Raw genomic sequence first — 9,809 nt, 5'->3', positions numbered from 1 at the left:
TGAAGTTCATGGATGAAAATGATCTTAAAAAATGTTGCACTGATCTTGAAGTTGCTCTGCATAACAATGGAAAATCAGATATTGATGCAAATGAACTCTATATGGAGTTGAGGTCGATTGGAACATTCTTGCCTAGCGAAACTATGGGACCATCCGATGTTTTGAAAAACTTGAATAAAATCAATTGTTTTCCTAATGTGATAATTGCTTATCGAGTATTGTTGACTATTCCAATAACCGTGGCATCTGCAGAAAGAAGTTTTTCAAAACTGAAGTTGTTGAAGAACTATTTATGGTCTACCATGTCACAGGATAGACTTAATGGGCTGGCGGTGATAGCTATTGAGAACGACCTATTGGAGCATATTGACTATAAAGAGTTCATCAATGACTTTGCTTCTAAAAATGCTAAAAGAGTAGGTTTATTTAAATGATAGTTTATGTATAATGAGATGTCGACTATTTAAGAATAAAACACTTTGTTATGGTTGTTTTACGCACTTTTTATTTATAATGATAATTTTATTTTTATTTTTTATATGAATACGTATCGAAAATTTAACGTTTATAAGGGCCCGTTTTGAAGTCTCGAACATGGATTTAAAAATTCATAAGACGTCCCTGCTTATCACGTGCATATCATGTGAGGGTATTTTTATCATTGTTTTGTCTTCTTCTACCCCAATTCTTCACCCTTTCTTCTCCATTATGACTTTCTACCTCAATCAACTCAAAACATAAACCCATCTAACCAAAGAATCCTGATAACATATTCATAGAAATTCAACGGAATACCACCCGTAATTCGATTCATAGATAACTTCAAAACCCCTAAAGATGACATACTTCCTAAAAACTCAGGCAAAGGTCCGGCCAAATTACAACTCATCAATGATAAATTCTGCAACTGAACAGAGTTCTGTAAATCAGCAGGAATTGACCAACCGGTAGTTGCATTAAGTGGATTACTATCAAGATCCATAACATCTAAACTATCAAGACCATGAAAGAAATCATAAGGTATTTCATTAAATAAATTAAAATCCAAATAAACCCATCTTAATTCTTTCAAACCACTCAAAGATGATAAAGATCCAGTAAACTGATCAGTGATGATTCATCTTCTTCTTTACCTTCTCTATTGTATCTGCATAAAATAAAATAATAGATAAAAACAAAAACTTCAAATTAAGAGACAAAAACTTGCAGAAATATGTGGTTTAATCATATCAACAAATCTCCATTTTCAGTTTTTCCAAAAACATCACCAAGGTCACAAACAAATTCGGTTTTTGTGTCATATTTTTCGGACCAAAAAATTAAGAAAAACCCTATCAAATGGACAAATTAATCCCTGAAATTTTGAGGAAATGATCACTAGATGATTGTGAACGTTTCTACTTTTTCAGATTTGATAAAAACACTTCAGAATCAAAACCCACTAAAAAGTCAAAGAAAGTCAAACCGGACGAAGATGAACTATGGTGATGAACAAGCTACTAGATGAAGATGAAGATGAATGAATGATGATGATGAGTATTAATTTGGAATTAGAGTTGATTTGGATGAACGATGATGAAGATATGCATGAATGGTGATGAAGATGAAATTAGGGTTGATATGGATTTGGGGAATAATGTTAGGCGATGGTGTGGTGATTTAGATAGATGTTAAGGATAAAATGAATAGATGTTAGGGATAAAATGACTTTTTTACCTTCACATGATATGCACGTGATAAGGGGTAACAGCAGGTTTTGACAGAAAGTAGACGGGGAGGACGAGGGATGTACTCTTTTTAAAGTTTAGAAACGAGGAATGCACAAAAAAAAAAGAAAAAGGACATGGAGTCAAAATCGATGTAAAGTTCAGGGACGAGGAATGAAATTTTGTCTATTTAGTATGAAGATGATATTTTCATTTAATTATTTGATAAATTCACTCATATTTATGCATTAACAATTGTATTGTACAAACAATTAATACATTTAAAAAATGAATAGATCAAAAACTTTAGTGAAAAATGGATCTATTATCACCCTATTTATAAGAATTTTGAAAAATTAGACGGGCTAGTTCCCAAACTGACGTGTCAGCAAATTTAACCGACTTTATCCAGGGTATAAACACGCCACCAACAAGTAGAGCAATGATTATGATAGCGACAATAGTCATAAGAGAATTCTCCAAAAAAAATCTTTCAAAGAATTACTCTCTAACTTTAGATATAACACTGAAAATAAAGCAGGACATGAAAAAAAATTGTAAAATAAAACTATGTGTTTTTTGCAAGTTTCATTTCGACACATTTGGGCCAAACCGGCCTGTAAATGTAATCCCTACTTATTAATATGTGGACGTGAGTCCATATACCCTGCCCATAAACATGATAACCCGAGCCTTAAACATGATTACTCGGCCCATATACTCGATTACTCGGCCCGTATACTCGAATACAGACTCGAATACCTGTGGAAAAATCTGTTTACCCGATAGTTCGTAAATAAATGGGGATCCGGATACCCGTCGAAAAACCTGTTTACCCGCTAGTTAATAACTAAATGGAGATTCGACGGGTCCGGGTTTGGGTTTTTTTAATCGGGTTCAGGTCTGGAATTACCTAACTCAGCCCAAACCCGATCCAATGTCATCCCTACTACTCAGTAGTAAATCAATAGTACTGTGATCATATTTATACAAATACTTTCTAGATGTAGTTTATCAAGTTGCATCTTATTATCTTATTATGTTATGTTTCTTTGACAGGATAAACGTTAAGAAGTTAAACTTGAATGTAGTGTGACAAAGACCTTTATTTGAGAAGAAAATCAACTTTTTTCTTAATGAGTGCTTGTATGTAGTTAATTTTTTTCCTGTCTGGCAGATCATATTTGGACAGAATCTTGTTGAGGCAAAAGATGAATTCATCAAAACATTTTTCGCTGAGCGTCATTATGTCAAGTATGAATTCCTCGTTAAACTTTATGTTATTTTTTTTATTTTGTAACACCCCGTCAAAGTGCGGCTTGACGTGGCGAGTTACCAAGAGGTCAGAGTCTGATCTTCGTACTCTATATGCTTTATTCCTTAGTTTCCATGCTCGACCTCTAACATTTCTTTTATTGCGGAAGCATAGCTAAAGTAGATTACCTGAGAATGACATGCTAAAAAGTCAACACAAAGGTTGAGTGAATCATAGGTTGAGTGAATCATTATGCTGTCTCGTGTTAATGAACACAAACTAACTTGATTTGCTTTATGTTCACGTGATAAGGATAAGGAAGCAGCTCAGTGATAGATTATCTGAGCTAGTTGTTGGTATTCAGTAAGTGGGTCTATCTTTGGATAGAGTATTAAGTAGCTGACACGCTACTTGTTCAGACTCTTTATTATTATGTTTATGTTCAGTATGATTGCCATGTGTAGTTAGATATTTCCATGCTAGTTAGGACGATTGCATGACTGATTATATGTGATGTTATGTGCGCATTGTTAGTTGGACACCAACCGAGGCGGCAAGGTTGGGAACCCACAGAGGCGGCAAGGTAGGGTTTGTGTGAAGTCGACCGTGGTAGCCTGGTCAGGTCAAGACGTTACTGTCTGTTCAGTATAGCATAAAAGGACGCATGTGTTGCGTCTGGACGGTTATGCAGTAGATTCAGTAAAGCGGACTATCGGTAGACTGTAGCCTGATCAGATAAGTCGTGTGCTCGTACAAGCCTCCGATCCTCATATTGTCAGTTGTTGTTATATGCTAGTTCAGGACGTTAGCATATTTATGACTCTTGCATGTTCATTTACTTATGCTTGGTCTGTTAAATAGTATCCATTCACTTAGCAATTGTGCTAATTCTCCCATATTTCCACCCATTGCAGGTTTATGTACTGCTGGTTGAAAGGGTATTACGAACGGGTTGAAGATATGTTTGAGTATGACCTTAACTCCGATGTTTTCTTACTTTGTATTGTTTTCATGTAACATCGCCGTTTTGAAAAGTTGTAATAGATGATAACTAAGTTGATTTCTTAATTATGGTTTGTAAGCATCAACTAAGGTTATTTTCGTAATTATGTATATACTTCCGTTGGGTAAAAAAATCAGGGTGTTACAACTTGGTATCAGAGCGTAGTTTAGCAACAAGTACATGCGCTTATTTGTTCCTAAATCTTGAGTTAAGTCAAACATGTCTGTGAGGTGGGGCTAAGTAATATTTTATACTACATCTAAAGTCATGACCACCATGTACGTATCGCTAAAAAAAGTTGAACGTTTACTAAAGGGGCGTTCCGAAAATTTGAACTCGTGACCTCTCGCACCCAAAGCAAGAATCAAATTGATTTCTTATACAGAAAAATAAATTATCAAAAACCACGAGGGTGGTGGTATAATGGTTGAGGGTCAATCATTTCATAGTAGAGGTCATGAGTTCGATTTGGATTTGAATTTGGATATGTAGGTTAATAAAATAAAAAATAAAAAATTAGAAAAAAATAAATAAATTATCGAAATAAGGAGTCGTTCTGTGTGCAAAGAATTTGTCTTCACTCTTATATGCGCACTCCACTCCACTCCACTCCCGCACGGTATCAAAATATATTTCGGTATATTTTTCTTTTCTTTTTTATTACATCCAGCTAATTATAGCTTTTGATACTGAGAAATTTTTTTTTCATTCTAGAGCGTGTTGGGTTTTATCTACAGAAATGTGCTCAAATTAGCTATAGCTAGTTCGAGGCTTAGCACTTTGTCTGTAAATGTTATTGTTGAGTAACTGTTGTTTATTTACTTTTTTTATTTGCTCAAATTGAGATCTTAAGGATGCGGGCACAAGTGGCATGGCTCTTTTAAACACTTACATTTACAGTTGTTAATTTGAGGTTTTAAATACTCAAATTTGAAGTTGGAACTTTTATTTCTTAGTATTTGACACAATGATTATCTAGGTGTAATATAATTAGATTTAGTGAAACATGGTAGGAGTTGTATTATAAGTTAGTTTTTATAGTTTTTGTGCAAGTAACTAATTTATATACTCTATTTTTCATTCATATTTTCTCAGAAATAGTTATTTTGAAATCCTGATTTGTTTTGAAATCGTTTTCAAGTTTGTTTATTGATTTATTTTTATACTATGTATTACTTGGAATGCAAACGTGAGTGTAAGGTACATGTAAAATAGTTCTAGACTCCTTGTCATTTTACTTGCTTTGTTTCTATGTGAATCATGTTTTCTCAAGCACCGTTTGTTTCCTTTTGCTCTGATCATAACATGTTATTTTGTTTACATACACATATATATTGTAGTGTCTAGAGAAGATGAAGTGGGATCTCTAGACAGCTTTCTCATTGAACCTGTTGACTTAAGTGTTTTCTTGAAAGACGACGGAAAAATATACGGCTACCAAGGGTTAAAGGTATTGTCTCTAGAGTCTTTATAGGAAAAAATGTATTGTTGCAAGAGCATATGTTATGGATTATTTACGACGGTATGTGTGAGGCATATGCGGTCGTAAATGATCCATAACAACATATTCCAAAAATGTTCATGGCATAGAAATATAGATGTTTATCATCGATAACCATTCTCTAAATATATTCATATTGTTCATTATCATGGTGCTTCGTGAAAACCAAATCTGCATCTGTTTGCATACTGATGTATGAGATTCAAAAATTTATATGGCCATAAAATACTGCAGGTCACTGTTTGGATCAGCAGCATATCATTTCAAGCATATGCTGATATTTCTTTTGAGAGTACTACTGATGTAAGTACCTCTTTTATACACCACGTGTTTTGAAATTCTTAAGTATTCTTTTACTCTTCGATGATAGTTTATGGACTTGTGTATTTAATTGTGTGCCTTTTCAATGGTTGATATCATATGTCACATGTAAAGGCTAGAAAAGGAGTCACAAATCTTAATAAATATTTTCTTAAGGTAATTATCAAGTACTTATCTTTTGATTTTTTTGATATGCTGGACGTTATAGCCTAGTTATTCGTACAGTCGTATATATGTTAGTTGGGTCAAAAGTTCCAGTATTCTCTTTTCACATGTCTTGTATCTTTGATGCACAATACCTCTAAAAAATATATTTTAATTGTAATAATATAATTTTATTGTTCTAAGCTGATTATTTTTTGTAAAATTATTATTATTTGAATCTATTACATTTAAAATTCCGTGCAAAAGTATTTCTAGTCAACCTGATGAGACTTTTTAGTAAACCACCCATTTCCCTCTTATTTGATACTCTTTTGTAAGCAATAGTTCAATGTTGATTACTACGTATTATTTTTTTTTCATGTCTGGCAGATCATATTTGGACAATCGCTTGTCGAGACATAAGATGAATTCATCAAAACATTTTTCACTGAGCGTCATTATGTCAAGTATGAATTCCTCGTTAAACTTTCTGTTATTTGTTTTATTTTGTAACACCCCGTCAAACTGCAGCTTGACGTGGCATGTTACCAAGAGGTCAGAGTCTGATCTTCGTACTCTATATGCTTTAATCCTTAGTTTCCATGCTTGACCTCTAGCATTTCTTTTATTACGAAAGCGTAGCTAAAGTAGATTACCTGAGAATGACATGCTAAAAAGTCAATACAAAGGATAAGTGAATCATAGGTTGAGTGAATCATTGTGCTGTCTCGTGTTAATGAACATAAAATAACTTGATTTGCCTTATGTTCAGGTGATAAGGATAAGGAAGTAGCTCAGTGATAGATTATCTGAGCTAGTTGCTGGTATTCGGTGAGTGGGTCTATCTCCGGGTACAGTATTAAGTAGGAGACATGCTACTTGTTCAGACTCTTTATTATTGTGTTTATGTTCAGTATGATTGTCCTATGTAGTTAGATATTTTCATGCTAGTTAGGACGATTGCATGACTGATTATCTGTGATTTTATGTGCGCACTGTAAGTTGGACACCAACCGAGGCGGTAAGGTTGGGAACCCACAGAGGCGGCAAGGTAGGGTTTGTGTGAAGTCGACCGTGGTAGCCTGGTCGGGTCAAGACATTGCTGTCTGTTCAGTATCGCATAGAAGGATGCATGTGTTGCGTCTGGACGGTTATGCATTGGATTCAGTAAAGCGGACTATCGGTAGACTGTAGCCTGATCAGATAATTCGTGTGCTCGTACAAGTCGCCGATCCTCATATTGTCAGTTGTTGTTATATGCTACTTCAGGACGTTAGCATATTTGTGACTCTTGCATGTTCAGTTACTTATGCTTGGTCTGTTAGATAGTATCTATTCACTTAGCAGTTGTGCTAATTCCCACACATTTCAACCCATTAAAGGTTTAGGTACTGTTGGTTGAAAGGGTAATACGGACGGGTTGAAGATATGTTTAACTATGAGCTTAACTCTGATATTTTCTTACTTTGTATTGTTTTCATGTAACACCGCTGTTATGAAAAGTTTTAATGGATGATAACTAAGTTGATTTCTTAACTATGGTTTGTAAACATTAACTAAGGTTATTTTGGTAATTATGTATATATTTCCGCTATAATAAAAAAAATCAGAGTGTTACAACTTGGTATCAGAGCGTAGTTTAGCAACAAGTACATGCGCGTATTTGTTCTTAAACCTTGAGTTAAGTCAAACATGTCCGTGGGGTGGGGTTAAGTGATATTTTATACTACATCTAAAGTCATGACCACCATGTACGTATTTTTTTAAAAAAAAAAAGTTGAACGTTTACTAAAGGGGCGTTCCGAAAATTTGAACTCGGGACCTCTCGCACCCAAAGCAAGAATCAAATTGATTTCTTATACAGATAAATAAATTATCGAAAACTACAAGGGTGGCGGTATAATGGTTGAAGGTCAATCCTTTCATAGTAGAGATCATGAGTTCGATTTGGATTTGGATTTGGATATGTAGGTTAATAAAATAAAAATAAAAATAAATAATAAGAAAAAAATAAATAAATTATCGAAATAAGGAGTCGTTCTGTGTGCAAAGAATTTGTCTTCACTCTTATATGCGCACTTCACTCCACTCCACTCTCGCACGGTATCAAAATATATTTCGGTATATTTTTCTTTTCTTTTTTATTACATCCAGCTAATAATAGCGTTTGATACTGAGAATTTTTTTTCATTCTAGAGCATGTTGGGTTTTATTTACAGAAATGTGCTCAAATTAGCTATAGCTAGTTGCAAGTTTAGCACTGTGTCTGTAAATGTTGTTGTTGAGTAACTGTTGTTTATTTACTTTTTTTATTAGCTCAAATTGAGATCTTAAGGATGCAGGCACAAGTGGCATGGCTCTTTTAAACACTTACATTTACAGTTGTTAATTTGAGGTTTTAAATACTCAAATTTGAAGTTGGAACTTTTATTTCTTAGTATTTGGCACAATGATTATCTAGGTGTAATATAATTAGATTTAGTGAAACATGGTAGGAGTTGTATTATAAGTTTATTTTTATAGTTTTTGTGCAAGTAACTAATTTATATACTCTATTTTCATTTATATTTTCTCAGAAATAGTTATTTTGAAATCCTGATTTGTTTTGAAATCGTTTTCAAGTTTGTTTATTGATTTATTTTTATACCATGTATTACTTGGAATGCAAACGTGAGTGTAAGGTACATGTAAAATAGTTCTAGACTCCTTGTCATTTTACTTGCTTTGTTTCTATGTGAATCATGTTTTCTCAAGCACCGTTTGTTTCCTTTTGCTCTGATCATAACATGTTATTTGTTTACATACATATATATATTGTAGTGTCTAGAGAAGATGAAGTGGGATCTCCAGACAGCATTCTCATTGAACCTGTTGACTTAAGTGTTTTCTTAAAAGACGACAGAAAAATATACGGCTACCAAGGGTTAAAGGTATTGTCTCTAGAGTCTTTATCGGAAAAAAGGTATTGTTGCAAGAGCATATGTTATGGATTATTTACGACGGCATGTGTGAGGCATATGCGGTCGTAAATGATCCATAACAACATATTCCAAAAATGTTCATGGCATAGAAATATAGATGTTTATCATCGATAACCATTCTCTAAATATATTCATATTGTTCATAATCACGGTGCTCCGTGAAAACCAAATCTGCATCTGTTTGCATACTGATGTATGAGATTCAAAAATTTATATGGCCATAAATTACTGCAGGTCACTGTTTGGATCAGCAGCATATCATTTCAAGCATATGCTGATATTTTGTTTGAGAGCACTACTAATGTAAGTACCTCTTTTGTACACCACGTGTTTTGAAATTCTTAAGTATTCTTTTACTCTTCGATGATAGTTTATGGACTTGTGTATTTAATTGTGTGCCTTTTCAATGGTTGATATCATATGTCACATGTAAAGGCTGGAAAAGGAGTCACAAATCTTAATAAATATTTTCTTAAGGTAATTATCAAGTACTTATCTTTTGATTTTTTTGATATGCTAAACGTTATAGCCTAGTTACTCGTACAATCGTATATATGTTAGTTGGGTCAAAAGTTCCAGTATTCTCTTTTCACATGTCTTGTATCTTTGATGCACAATACCTCTAAAAGAATATATTTTAATTGTAATAATATAACTTTATTGTTCTAAGACGATTATTTTCGTAATACTATTATTATTTGACTCTATTACATTTAAAATTCCGTGCAAAAGTATTTCTAGTCAACCTGATGAGACTTTTTAGTAACCCACCCATTTCCCTCTTACTTGATACTCTTTTGTAAGCAATAGTTCAATGTTGATTACTACGTATTTTTTTTTTCATGTCTGGCAGATCATATTTGGACAGAATCTTGTCGAGACAAAAGATGAATTCATC

This window comes from Rutidosis leptorrhynchoides, chromosome 2 (assembly GCF_046630445.1).
Source record: "Rutidosis leptorrhynchoides isolate AG116_Rl617_1_P2 chromosome 2, CSIRO_AGI_Rlap_v1, whole genome shotgun sequence".
Lineage (NCBI taxonomy): Eukaryota > Viridiplantae > Streptophyta > Magnoliopsida > Asterales > Asteraceae > Rutidosis > Rutidosis leptorrhynchoides.
This window is presented reverse-complemented; position numbering follows the sequence as displayed.